At 48.4% G+C, this 14,129-nt stretch overlaps 1 long non-coding RNA gene across 1 annotated transcript; it reads right to left on the bottom strand.

Annotated features, from left to right (window-relative positions):
• LOC120394940 lies at nucleotides 1–2,408 on the bottom strand. The gene is made up of 3 exons (XR_005592435.1): nucleotides 2,200–2,408; nucleotides 1,668–1,849; nucleotides 1–76 (listed from the first exon to the last, which is right to left on the bottom strand). It is a non-coding gene; the product is annotated as an uncharacterized LOC120394940 (long non-coding RNA).
• Between the last annotated feature and the right edge of the window lie 11,721 nt (nucleotides 2,409–14,129).

Below are 14,129 nucleotides of genomic sequence, written 5' to 3'. Positions count from 1 at the left end.
TTCCCCACTTGTCGCTTGTGCACTGTCCTCCTCCTTCTCCTCTTCATCCTCCAAAAAGTCATTCTCCCTGCAACTCCTGTAGAGAAATCTCTGTATTAACAATCTCTATAAATCTTTATGACGATGCATTGTGTTATTTTGTATTAAGTATCTTTATGACATTGCATCTTGCATGATGTTATTTTGTATATCATATGACTTGGCATTGTGCCTCTCTGTTTTCATACAACTTTGTATTAGATCCCTATATAGAAAATTGGTAGAAAACTTTGTATCAAATGTTATAGCCCCTAAGCATAGTATAGTTACAGTAAAAGAAACATGTGCCTTTTTGCTAGAAGTAGAATAAGATCTTCCCCCCACTCTGTAATCAATTGCCCTATTGACTGAATGAGGTGTGAATGAGTGAGGCTTGGAAGACCCCCACCTCCAGACAGCTACAACAGTTGCAGAGGGAATGGGAGCCGGAGCAAAGGACAATACAGCTTGTCAAGTGGGCCCAACAAAGAAGAGCAGACATATTGACGGCCTCAGGGATTAGAAGCCAGCACCTTCTTTAGAAAACACCCTCTTTGAGCAGCATTGGGACAACACCCAGAGAAAAGCAGCACAAAGACCAACGGACACAGACCAACGGACACAGATCCAGATTTTGAATCTGGTCTAGATTTGCATAAGAGGGAAGCTGCTATAAATGTGAGGTGTCTTGCAGAAGGACCCGGGTCTCGTCTTGTCACCATCGGAGCATCGATCCGGATCGGCAGAAGCCCGGCTCCATCCCTCCCCCATCTAACTCACCTCGCCAGTGCAGTTAAGGGGAGCAACTAGTTGGTAACAGCAGCAAGACGGAGTGTGTTTGTGTCTGTGTGTGTGTGTGAATGCATGACTGTGAGATATCTCATATGCATATCAGAGTATTAATTGATACCTGTATTACTAATAAATGTGGCGTTTTGCCTTAATCCCCCTGAAAAGATCCTGTATAGTACTTTGAGTACAACACTCCCAACTTGCATGTGTCCATGGACAGTGGTGGGGTAGTGGTGGCATCACCCCCCATAATTGCATGCAGTTCACGGTAGAAGCAGCATGTATGGGGCTGTGACCCAGAGAGCCCATTCGCCTCCCTAGCTTTTTGATACGCTTGCTTGAGCTCCTTGATTTTTACATGACACTGCTCTGTGTCCCTGGAGTAGCCTCTTTCCCTCATGACCCTGGAGAATTTAGCGTACATATACCTCTACCCAATATAATGCAACCCAATATAACATGAATTCAGATATAACGGGGGTGGGTGGGGTGCGGGGGCTGCGCACTCCGGTGGATCAAAGCACGTTCAATATAACGCGGTTTCACCAATAACACAGTAAGATTTTTTGGCTCCCGAGGTCAGCGTTATATCAGGGTAGAGGTGTATTTGTGTTTCTTTTTTTGTGTTTCCCATAAGAGATGAGTCTCCCCAACATGCGATGAGATCCAGTACCTCCCATTCAGACCATGCTGGAGCTCATCTGTGAATCCAGGACTGCGTGGGCTCTCATGATGATGGACTCTGCATGGTCGCCTGTCATGGTGGATTGTCCTGATGGTCACCTGTGCTGATGAGCTCACCACAGTGGCCAAACAAGAAATGAAATTCAAAAGTTCCCGGGGCTTTTACTGCCTACCTGGCAAGTACATCGGAGTTGAGAGTGTTGTCCAGAGTGGTCACAAGGAAGCATTCTGGGATAGCTCCCGGATGCCAATAATGTCAAATTGTGTCCACAGTACCTCTAATTCGGAACTGCAATCTCGATTTTAGCACTACTCCACTTGCTGAGGTGGAGTACAGAAACCGGATTAAAGAGCCCTTTAAATTAAAAAAAAAAAAAAAGATTTGGGCATATAGACGGAATCAGTTTTATTTTGAATTAACTCGGCTAATTCCAAAATAACCACATACTGTAGACCAGCCCTAAGGTTATGTCTACATTTCAAACACTGGAAGTATTCTTCTGACAACCCAACCCAAGCCTGTCTACACTGGGGCTCACATTAACTACTTCTCTGTGGAGTAGATTTTTCACACCCCTGAGAGATGTGGCTATGTCAACATAGCTTTTCATTGTAGATCAGCCTCTAGCCGGCTTTTAGACATGAAAGGCAGTGGAGTGCAGCCTTTTCCTTGATATTGATGGTTGACAATTGCAGCTTTCCTACCTGTTAGACACATCCTATGACAGATGTCAGGCCTTTCCTTTGCAAATTAGAGACGTGGGGAACTCAGTGACCCTTACAGGCTAAGTGGGTAAAAAGTTATACAACTTGTCTCCTCGAGTAGTTTTCCTTTTAATAGAAATAGAACGTATTTTGCTTAGCTTCAAAGTTTATCTGAAATACAAAAAATTTAAATCTATACTGGGCCAATATTCTCATACACTCTATCTCACACATTCTCCCATCTCAGCCTTTGGAGGAGGTTTTCTACCAGAACTCCTTACACTACATGTGAGTTCATATATCCCTGGCTCTTTTGCCATGTGTGTTGGTGGAAGGGTTTCTTATATAGGAATGTTTGCATCATGGGGAAAAATAACTCTCTTGTCACACTTTTTAATCTTTCAAAGAGAAGTGATGTAAATACATAAAACAAGAGAAAACTAAGGTCTAGTCTACACTAAAGACATTTATTGGTGTAACTATATTTCTCAGGGGTGTGAAAAATACACACAGGTGAGAAATGTAGTTACAAAACCCTCCTCCCCTGTGAAATAACACTACATCAGCAGGAGAGCTTTGCCTGCCAACATAGCCACCGCCACTTGTGGGGGCTGGACTAATAAAGTCCTAGGGAAGAGATTTCTCCCATTGGTGGAGAGCCTCTGTAATAGCAGTGCTACAGCTGCACCAACATCAGCTTTATTGTGTAGCCAGAGCGTCAGACACAAAACCTTAGAATCAGGACTCAGCATGTGAGTATCCAGAAGTCTGAAATTGGAGCTTGACACATTTGTTGCCTCATTGGTTACCATCATTTCTACAGCCTGAAAGTCCTTGTTACCCACTCAGGCAGCCAGTTTGGGATCCACAGGGAAGGACTGTCCTATGAAGCACTCTCTCTTTGCATCCAAACGGTGAAGGATGATTGTTCTCAATCTAACCCTGGTATCCTCTGGAACGGTAATGAGACACACTGAACTAGGAAGTGGAGTTGGACAAAATTTCTTTGGGCCCTAAGGTTTTCCCACACTCACTTTCATAGGTTCTCTCACTTGTGTGGATTTTCTGATGCCTAATAAGGTTCCAGCTGCAACTGAAGGTTTTCCCACACTCACTGCATTCAAAGGGGCTCTCCCGTGTGGAATCTCTGATGCCTAATAAGGTGCAAGCTGCGATTGAAGGTTTTCCCACACTCACTGCATTCATAGGGGCTCTCCGCTGTGTGGACTATCTGATGCCTAATAAGATGTGAGCTGAAACTGAAAGTTTTCCCACACTCACTGCATTCATAGGGCCTCTCCCCTGTGTGGACTGTCTGATGTCTAATAAGGTGTGAACTGCGACTGAAGGTTTTCCCACACTCACTGCATTCATAGGGCCTCTGCCCTGTGTGGACTGTCTGATGTCTAATGAGGTGTGAGCTGCGACTGAAGATTTTCCCACACTCATGGCATTCAAAGGGCGTCTTCCCCATGTGGATTCTCTGATGTGCAGAAAGGGCTGAGCTCTCAGTGAAGTATTTCCCACACTCACTGCATTTATAGGGCCACTCCTCTGTGTGGATTCTTTGATGGGCAATAAGCTTTGAGTGGCAATAGAAGGTTTTCCCACACTCACTGCATTTATAGGGCCGCTCCCCAGTGTGGATTCTTTGATGGGCAATAAGGTTTGAGCTGCGAGTGAAGTTCTTCCACACTCACTGCATTCATTGGGTCTCTCTCCTGTGTGTATTCTCTGATGATCAGAAAGTGCTGATCTTACAGTGAAGCATTTTCCACACTCATGGCATTTATAGGGCCGCTCCCCTGTGTGGATTCTCTGATGAGCAGAAAGGGTTGATCTTCGAGTGAAGTTTTTCCCACACTCAGTGCATGTATTTTCCCTCTTTCCCATGAGGATTTCCTGCTGTGTTGTGGTTTCCTTGATGCTCTTCTGAGTTCCCCGACAGGAAATAAATTTACCCATTTTCTCTCCTGGCTGGTTTCCCTGCTCTCTTTCTGGTGTGTGCTGAATCTCACAGGATCTTCCCTGCTCATGACTCTTCGACAGATTTCTTTTCGATCTTTGCGATAATTCTCTGTGTTTATCCACTTGCTCAACATTTTCCTGCTGAGAATTCTGCTCCTCTTTCTCACATACCATTGCGTCACCTGCTGCGATAGAGACAGAAACCTCAGACAGGGATGGAAAGGGGAAGGCCAAACCAAAACAAGTGCGGAAGGGAAGTCAAATAAAAATCAAGAACTGAACTCCCCCAAACTCTTCTCCCAAACAGGAGAGAGGAGGGGATCAATTCAGCCTCCACATCCCATCCAAATTCACAGGGGGAAGGGAGGAAGCTACTGTCTGGTGTCTGCTAGGATCTACAGGAAGCCATGAGCTATATTTACCCTGAGGATACGACCCCTGCTAGGGACAATAATGAACTGAGAGACCTCCCAAGGGCTTTGTAGGGCATCCCAGATGTTTCCTTCAGGCACTTACAGATTCTGAGTTGCTTTAATGTTTCCTCACCTGTGCAGGGAGCTCTCAGGATCTCTATTTCCTCTGAACCCTGGAGGTCTGGGACCCATGGCTCTTCCCCTTGTTCCAGCTGGGAGATCACATCAGGTTGGGAAACTGGAAACCCTGCTCAGATAAAAGAAAACAAAAGGAGTTCAGTGGATTTCTGAAGACTTGGTCATAAAAAACATTCTATTAATTTATCTTCAGTGCTTAGTGTGACCTGGTGTGCCTGGGGCAGGGCAGGTTGAAAAAGGGTGAGCAGATGCTCCCCAAACTGGTGGTTAACACTGAAGTTAAACTCACTGACCAGACACAAACTGTGCTTCTGATCCCCCCCACGGGTTATTGAGAAGCTGAAAAAAGAAATCACACGGCCCCCTTTATTGCATTGCACTTCTCTGACTCCCAATCAGCACCTAGGTCCGGTACAGTGAGAGGTTATTTAAAAACTCTGCGCACATAAACAAAATGTTCTTTTGACCCCAAAGGGTCAGCCACGTTACCAAGTCAGTATGGGTTTGGATCTTACCAAAAATACCATGATGCCAGACAATACTTTAGCATCTAAACTAAAAGTTTAGATAAGAAAGAGAAAGGAACCAGAAACAGAAAGAAAGTTGTTAAATGGGAAAGGAGTCAGATACATTCAGAAATCTATATATCAGGTTCTTAGCAGTATTGGTAAGTTGCCGGCTTGAAAGTCTGTTTGGAACACAGCCACAGCTTGGATGGGTCATCCAGTCCTTTGTTCAAGGCTTCTGTTTGCACAGGTGCTGACTTTTGGTTTTGCCGGTGGGTGCCCCATCCTGGCTTCGCCCCCTTCTCCAAAGCCCCGCCCCCACTGTACTTCTTCCTGCCCCATCTCCCTAGACTCTCCTGAATGCCGCCTCCTTACCGACCCCTGCCTAAATGCCTCCCACCTACCGCTCCTCCTTTGCACCCCTTCCTGCCGTGGGGCGAGGGTTCTTGTGCTGGAGGGGGGCTCTGCCAGTTTTGAGGGGAGGCTATTTTCAGCATATTTATACACTTCCAGTGTACTCATTGAAAGTGTGTCTATAACTGGTATCTCCCCTTCCTGATGTTTCTCAGTTCTTGTTCTCTACCTGGGACCCTTTTCCCATCTCTCTCTTTCTGCTCCCCACCTCCTGGTGCCTGTTTAGTGCCCGCTCCCACCCACGCACTCAAAGCAGCTCTGTCTTCCCCAAGCCCCACCCACTGTGGCCAGCCCAGGAACTGCCCACCCTGAGCCAGAGAGAGAAATTTAATTCAACAGCCCAGCATCGAAATGGCCCATTTATTCATCCGGCTGTATGGGCTGCTGTGTCACTCCAGCTCCTCCCAGTGCCCCAGGCTGCAGCCCACCCCCACTTTGAAGCTCGCTCGCTGACTCCCTCACCCGCTCTGCAACATTGTGGGCGGGAGCCTGATGGGATCATGGCCAAAGGCAGGGGGAGGGGTTGCTTCCTCCCCCGGGCTGCAGCAGCCCAGCACCCTGAAGGAAGACAAGCTCAGGCATCCCAAGGTGAAGCAGGGCCGTGTCTCCTGCCTTGAAGCTCATACAGGGGGGTGAATGCAGCTCCCAGGGAAGAGGAGATGGGGGGTGGATGGATCCAGGGGAAGGAAATCAATCTTTCCTGATGCAGATGCTGGTCAGTGCGGGAAGGGATAAACTTCCTCTCGGGGAGGAAAAGCCCCTCAGCCAAGCTTGCTCTGGGCAGGGGAGGGGGAGACAGCTTTGAGGGGGGCAAGCGTTACTTTCCCAGGCATGAGAGCCGGCCATGGAGAAGAGCCCACGGGGAGGATGCGGCTAGAAGCACTGGTGGTGTGTTGGCCCCTCTTGTCCCCCCACACATGGGGGAATGGATGCAGAGCCCTGGGACCTGGGTCAGAGCCGTAGGGGCTGGGAGCTCCCAGAGCCCCCATGGGAGGAGTCTGGGCAAAGGCAGGGTCTGGGCGGGGAAGGGGTGCTGCTCATCTGCACCTGGGGCTAGGGCTGCAGTGAAGCCCCTCTCCCCTTTGGCCATGGCTGGGTGCACCCGGCTGGAGCACGGGGAGGGGGCGAGCAGCTGGCCTCAGGCCAAGTTCACTCATCAGACACCAGGGCAAGCTTTTCTTAAAGGAGCACTGTCTTTTGGTTTGTCCCCTGCCCAGCACTAAGGGGCCCACCGCTGGTTTCTCCTGGCTGGAGGGGGAAGCACAGGTCCTGGGGGAGACACCAGGGTGGGCTGAGAATGGCTGGCTCACTCCTTGAGAAACTCCCCCCCAGTCCGTACTGCTCCCATCAGCCCCCTGGGGCAAGCCGAGAAGCTGCCCAGCCGTCTCCCCCCAGCCCTCTGCCGCGAGGCTGCCCACCCCACCCCTAGCCCAGAAGCTGCCAAGCCCTGAAAATTAAAAGGACTCACACACACGGCTGCAGTGGAGCTGGGAGCTACAGCAGCTGCAGGGAAAACAGCTGATAGGCGGGCGTTGGCGCCAAACAGCTGATTGGCCACAGCCAGCCAAAGAGCTGCTGAGGGCTGCTGAGCATGCTAAATAGGGGATTGGCAGTTGCCAACAGCTGAGCTCCCTGGTGGGTGCAGAGCACCCCCAGAGTCGGGGTCTATGTCGGTTTGTAGAGAAGTTGCTCCAGAGGCAGGAAGAGGGATTGAAGACAAAATGGAGATGATGCAGCTGCCCTTTACATTCCTTTTGCCATGTGGCTTGTACTTCCTGTGTCCCAAACACAAGCTTCACTGCACAGGGCATGGAAAAGCCTTGGTGGTCTCAGTACACAGGCATATCCCTGCATGTCTTGCTGAGTCAATAGGTGTATCCCCTTGATCCTTTCAGTGGGTTCATTGTACAGCTGATGACCCTGGATGGACCATCAAACAGGGTAGGCAGTGCTGATGCCAATAGATCTGGGTGTGTCACCCAGAATCACAGTCCACAGTCTGGAATACAGATATACCCTACGTATCTATAGCTCATACTACAAAGGTGATACAAACAAAATGATCATACTTGGAAAATTATAACATTTTCCCTGACACCTAACATGGCATATCTAGCACAATTCATTGCAATTTTATCAGATTGGAATAATAAAGTAATAATAATATAAAGTGTCGCACAGTTCCAGACAGTGTCACACTTAGTAAACCAGTGAATTCCCAGAACCAGCTGCCCAGGTCCTTGAAGATGCAGAACACTCTGCTTAGGAGGGATTGAAATAGCCACATATCTGCTGGGAACACACACAGACAGGCCCTGTGTCAGTCTGTAATCCTATGTTCACTCTTCTGGAAAATTATGATCAATTTTGTACACAGTATGGTTTGTGAACTATCACTTGAAATTGCATAATCTACTGAATATTATCCTCCTGTTAAAATGTGTAACACTGTATGTAAAGTTATGAGATTTTACTGTATGATATTACAATAAGTTACAATTCTGGGGAACACCCACAGACCAGTTCCTCAGAGACAGCAAGGCAAACCGCTGGTCAAACAGCCATTCGCTGGCAGGGGGAAGGTGTGAAGAAGACATTTACATTCCATCACAGGGACACTTGAAACTCATATCTACGAGAAGACAGCCTGGCACCATGATTCAGCTGAGAACTGAAGTTGTTTCTAATAGAAAGGACTGAATTATAAAAAGAAGTGAGGAAAATATCTCTCTCTCTCTCTCCCCTTTCCCTCTGCCCATGACAAATCCTGAAGAACTGAACTTGGGCAGCAGGGGCAGGTTAGGGGGAGTCCTGGCTGAAAGGAAAACCAGCCTGTCTCAGCACGTGGTGAGAGAACATTTGCTTTGAATCCATTTTAGCTTGTTAACTTAGGTGTTAGTTTGTGTTTTATCTTTGCATTTCTTTTGTAAACAATTCTGACTTTTATGCCTCATTACCCATAGTCACTGAAAAGATTTTTTTCCGGCAGTTAACAATTTTGTTTTATTGTTTTACCTAACCAGTGTGTTTGGATTCAAGTGTGTTGGAAACTCCATTTGGAATGACAAGGTTGGCACGTGTCATTTTCCACTGATGAAATAACAGACTTCATATGAGCTTGCGTTGTTCTGTAGTGTGCTGGACAGGACAAGATGCACATTTCTGGGGGAAGTCTGGGAACAGAGAATGTTCTGGGGTTCTCCAATGGGGTACTCTAATTCGTGAGTCACTGACTAGCAGCACTGAATACTGTGTAGCTGGGAGCGAGTTACATACTGGAGACTGCGTGTTACCTGCCCAGGAGTGGCTGCTCTCACAGTAGAGCAGTGTAAAAGGCACCCCAGCCTGGGGAACTGAGGGGACACAGCTGTTCAACACTCCAGATTGCACTGTGGTTAATGTCACAGACACTCAATTTCAAAGAGGCTCCCAAAACACAGAGAAAGTAAATCCATGTCCCAGAAATCCAAGACTCCAGAGAGAGGGCAAGTCTCCCTGGCACTGCTTCTTGCTGACGGAGAGGACCAGAGACAATGAGAGAGTCCTGGGGAAGCTGGGAACAGTAACCATGGGCTGGTGGGGTTCAGTGGAGAAAGGGAACAGGAAGGGCAGGGAGATCACTGAATGCAGGATCTCAGGACTACTGGATGTCAGGATAGCACATAGTGCAGCCCATTGGAAAACATAATCCCAACCAGACATATAAAATGGTGTGGTCTAAATTATCTGTTTCCACTCAAGAGAGATTTCGGAGTCACTGTGGATAGTTCTCTGAACACATCCACTCAACGTGCAGCGGCTGTCAAAAAGCAAACAAAAAGTTGGGAATCATTAAGACAGGGATAGATAATAAGACAGAAAATATCATATCACTTCTCTATGTACCCATGGTATGCCCACATCTTGAATTCTGCATGCAGCTGTGGTCTCCCCATCTCAAAGAAGATATATTGGAATTAGAAAATGTTCAGAAAAGGACAAAAACATGATTAGGGATATGGAACAACTTCTGTATGAGGCGAGATTAAAAGACTGGGACTTTTCAGCTTGGAAAAGAGACAAAGGGGGGATATGAGAGAGGTCTATATGTCATGACTGGTGTGGAGAAAGTGAATAAGTGTTATTTATGCCTCATAACACAAGGACTAGGAATCACCAAATGAAATTAATAGGCAGCAGGTTTAGAACAAACAAAAGGAAGTATTTCTTCACACAACACACAGTCAACCTGTGGAACTCCTTGCCTGAGGAGGTTGTGAAGGCTAGGACTATAACAGGGTTAAAAAGAGAACTGGATAAATTCATGGAGGTTAACTCCATTAATAGCTATTAGCCAGGACGGGTAAGGAATGGTGTCCCTAGCCTCCGTCTGTCAGAGGAGGGTGATGGATGGCAGGGGAGAGATCACTTGGTGATTGCCTGTTGGGTTCACTCACTCCAGGGCACCTCGAGTTGGCCAGTGTCAGTGGACAGGATACTGGGCTAGATGGACCTTTGCTCTGACCCAGTACGGACATTCTTATGTTCTTACGTTATGCTGGACCTAAACCCCAGTTTTACTTGAGCAAACAGGAGATATTTGACACTGTGTGATACGGCTCCTGTGTGCTGTTCCCAAAGTGTTCTGCAGCAGGGGACGGTCTGTGGCAGTGTGTGTGTCACTGGCATATTGCAGTGATGCAGAAACAGGGCAGAGTAGGGATGTCATTGGGGGGTGGCATGAACCATCTCTCTTCATTTCCCCTTCCAAGAACCGAGGGGATGGGAATCCTTACCCAGTGAGGTCACATTCTCAGAGTTCTCCTGCATGACGTCTCTGTAGAGGGCTCTCTGAGTGGGGTCCAGCAGAGCCCCCTCTTCCCTGGTGAAATACACAGCCACCTCCTCGAAGGTCAATGGCCCCTGAAAGAGCAAGGGTCCAGCACTCAGTACCTGCTGCACCACTCACACTTTCAATCAAATGGAAGCTCTGTGGATGATAGTCAACAGAGTCCCACCCCCACCCCACTCAGAGAATCCTGGAAACACCAGGGTGAGGGGATGAAGCAAGAGCCCCTTGTCTCTCCCAGCAGATCCATCACACACCTACTAGCCACAGACTGATACAGATGGAGCTTCTAGCAGGGACCAGGGAGAGTTCGGTGGTAGGAAGCCCAACACTCTCCTCATTGTGAGGAGCTGGATATGAAGGGAGGGGAATCTCCCCTAACCCTCACTGGTGGGTGCCCCCTTCATATCTCACAGCAGCCGCTGGTTAGTCGGGTCAGGCTCCAGCACTGGGAGTCTGGTCAGTTTTCCTAGCCCCATGTAGGTGGGTTATTTTCTGTTCCAGAATTGAGGGCATTTCAACCTCCTCATCTCATGGGTCTGCTCCTAGAGTCTAAGCCATTTATTAAACAACTCCCAGCAGGTTTCCCACAATCTGTCATTCTCCCTTTCCCAACCTGTGCATTTCCTGCCCTGCTCCAACCTCCAAACCAGACTAGGCAAACCTTCCCATCTCTGGTGTACTTGCTGTCCCTCTCCCTCCTGCAGGAACCCACCAGCAACCCCCCGATAATCCCTACCTTAGCTGACTCCACTGCAGCCATTTCTCTCCCCTATCCCGTGGGAGGATGGGATGAGCTGGAGCGAAACATGGACGTCATTCTGCAGCCTGGCAGGGTGAGAAGGGCAGTTGTGGGGGTTACAGAACAGGTTTTAGTTAGTTTCACATCACGATTCCCCCAGGCCCTTTCCCTGCAGACAGACATCCTAGATTCTGCCATGCTGAGAAATGCTCAATCTCTTTATTACAGTGTAGACCTGGCCTCTTCTGTCAGGCTAAGCCCAGAGATTTTTAACCTCCCTTCTCCCTCCCCCCATCCCATAACAAAACCCAGGTCTACACTGGAGGTGGAGGTTGATCTAAGATACGCAACTTCAGCTATGAGAATAGCGTAGGTGAAGTCAGCTTACTTAGATCGACTTACTGCAGCATCCGACTGCTGCTGCTGCTAACCCATCGACTCCGCATTCGCCCCTTGAGGCAGTGGAGTACTGGAGTTGATGGGAGAGAGCTACCTGCCGATCCGGTGGTAGCATAGACCTGCCCTTTGTCTCTGAACACAAGGCTAGAAAAGAGCAGAACCAAAGGACTCACTGTGGGGGATTCCCTCGGACACTGACCCCACGGCAGCCACACCCCAGCAGGGGGAATATGGAGTCTGGAAGACTTTTTTCCTCTGTCTGATCCTTTTCTTGTTCACTGGAAAGTGGTTCTGCCCAGGGATGTTGCAATACATGTGTCTGGTGGACTAGAGGGCTGAAAATCTCTCCCCCCGCTCATTTCTCCCACTGCCCCTTTCAGTCTCTCCTTCCCCAGTCCTCTCTCCCTGCCCCTCTGGCTGGGAAAGCCCATTCCTGGCTCTTTGCTCTCCCATGGCTAGATTTTCTCTTGGCAACTACTAATGAGAGGAGATATTGGGGGGTGAGGGGGGGTGCTGTTTGTGCAGAGTCACTTTCTTGCCAGTCCCCAGCACTTTCTCTGAGGTCTGTCTGTTACCTGGAGTCTGTGGCTCAGAATTTGTATTAACAAAGCCCAGGGCTGCTAGTACCAGCTGCAGAAAGTCATCACCTGGACTGGGCAGAGAAGCAGCTTTAATTCAGGTCACTTCCCAGCACAGAACCCCGCTGGGGGAGCAGCAGCTGCTAAGCCTGGTCTCCCAGATCACAATGGAGGCTGCAGCGTCTGACCCAGGAAGCTGAACCCCAATGTCCTGAGCAGAGAGGGACAGAGCGTTTGAGCAGCTTCCCTCCTTTAGCTCTCTGGGGAGAGCTGCTAATGAGAGCCCCTCTTCATAGGGAGAATCTCATTTGCCCCACTGTCCATCTGGAGTCACTCCCTGTCTTTCCATACAGTGACTCTGGATTAACAATGTTCTCAATGAATCCAGATTTCAGAAAGAATGAGTCCAGAATGCTGTGGAAGATAGTGATAAACCCCTTCCCACCTCCCTCACCCCCCAGATCTAGGACAAGGAATCAGGGCAGGAATTTTCTCTATGAAACCAGAAGTTCCTGCAGTTTTCAAGAGAAGAGAAAAGCAAAATCTGTCACTTCACCTCACAGTGTTTGATAAGTGGCTAGAAAGTTATCATGGTGACTGGGCCTGCCTGGGGAATGCCAGGAAGTGCTTGGAGCCAGGATTCTGGCACAAGCTGATGAGATAGAAGGAGCATGGTTAGTAGCAGCCCCCAGAGCCTCCATCCAGGGGCCTCCAAACACCCCCCAGTACCCAGAATCCAGACCCCCCAGCCAGGGTCCCACCATATGTTCCCTGGGACCCAACCCCCAGAATCTCTGGCCAGAGACCCCAGATACCCCTCAGAGCCCCACCAGCCAGAGAACCCCCACCAGATCTTCACTGCCAGGCTAGGAATCCCAAAGGGTTCCCCCCACCAAGAGCCCCCACCAGCCAGGGACCCCAATTGGGAACTCACTGCCTGCCTAGGACCCCCGCCTGCCCTTCAGCAGAAAGGTAAGACATGTCCATGCCCTGTCACTAGCAAATAATGGTCACCATGGATCCACCCCAGAGGTGGCTACATCTTAGCAATGTGGGAAGCAGCCCCTTCCAGAGACCATTTATCATGGGCTTTGGGATACTTCTGGACCCACACTGCACTCAGTGACCTCCTCATCCCATGCCAGATGGAGAAAAGAAAAGGGTCCAGCCAATTCTCCCGTTACCAGCTGGGAACCACCGATCCCCCAAACAGGGGGAGGCCTCTGGCTTTGATGGGTATTAAATGTGTGTCTGGTCTCTTTCATCAGCAAACATTTTAACAGAGATAAAGGAGGAACAAATGATTCTCAAAGGAGAGGGGACAGATGATCACTGGGCAATTTAACCCCCTGCGACCTCCAGGATGGACAATGACTCAGGGCAACAGGTCCCCTCCAAGGAAGGAGAAGTTGCTGGGATTTAGAGACATGGGGAACAGCCCGAACCCGACAGGATTTTTAATTGATATTTGATAATGATGTAGAAAGAGGGAAATCCTGGGCTTTGAGATCAATGTTCAGAAATGAAAGAGAAAGGGTGGAAATCTGAGCGATTTTGGATCCATTTTTGCCAATTATAGAGAAGAAAGTGTAAAATCGGAGGGATTTTATATCAGTTGTTGGTATGAGGTAAAATCTGAGTGTATTTCACATCAATATTTGATAAATGAATAGAGCAGAAATGGGCAACATTTGCAAACATTTTTATCCATGTTTAAGAATCTGAGGAAAGGTGTAAATCTCAGATTTCCTTTTATTTTATCATTAGAGAGACAAGGAAAAAATCTCTGGGGATATTCACTTAGAAATAGACAACTAAAGGGAAGTGGAGCAAATGTTTAGGGGATAAACGTGTAACAAGGTAAGCAATTGACAACACGAGAGAAAAACACCAAGATCTGGGGGGATTTTATGTTGCTATTAAATAACTAGAGGGAAAAGGGGT

The sequence above is a fragment of the Mauremys reevesii genome, unplaced genomic scaffold (assembly GCF_016161935.1).
Source record: "Mauremys reevesii isolate NIE-2019 unplaced genomic scaffold, ASM1616193v1 Contig85, whole genome shotgun sequence".
Taxonomy (NCBI): domain Eukaryota; kingdom Metazoa; phylum Chordata; order Testudines; family Geoemydidae; genus Mauremys; species Mauremys reevesii.
The sequence above is the reverse complement of the archived record's forward strand: the minus strand, read 5'-3'. Positions and strand labels throughout refer to the sequence as shown.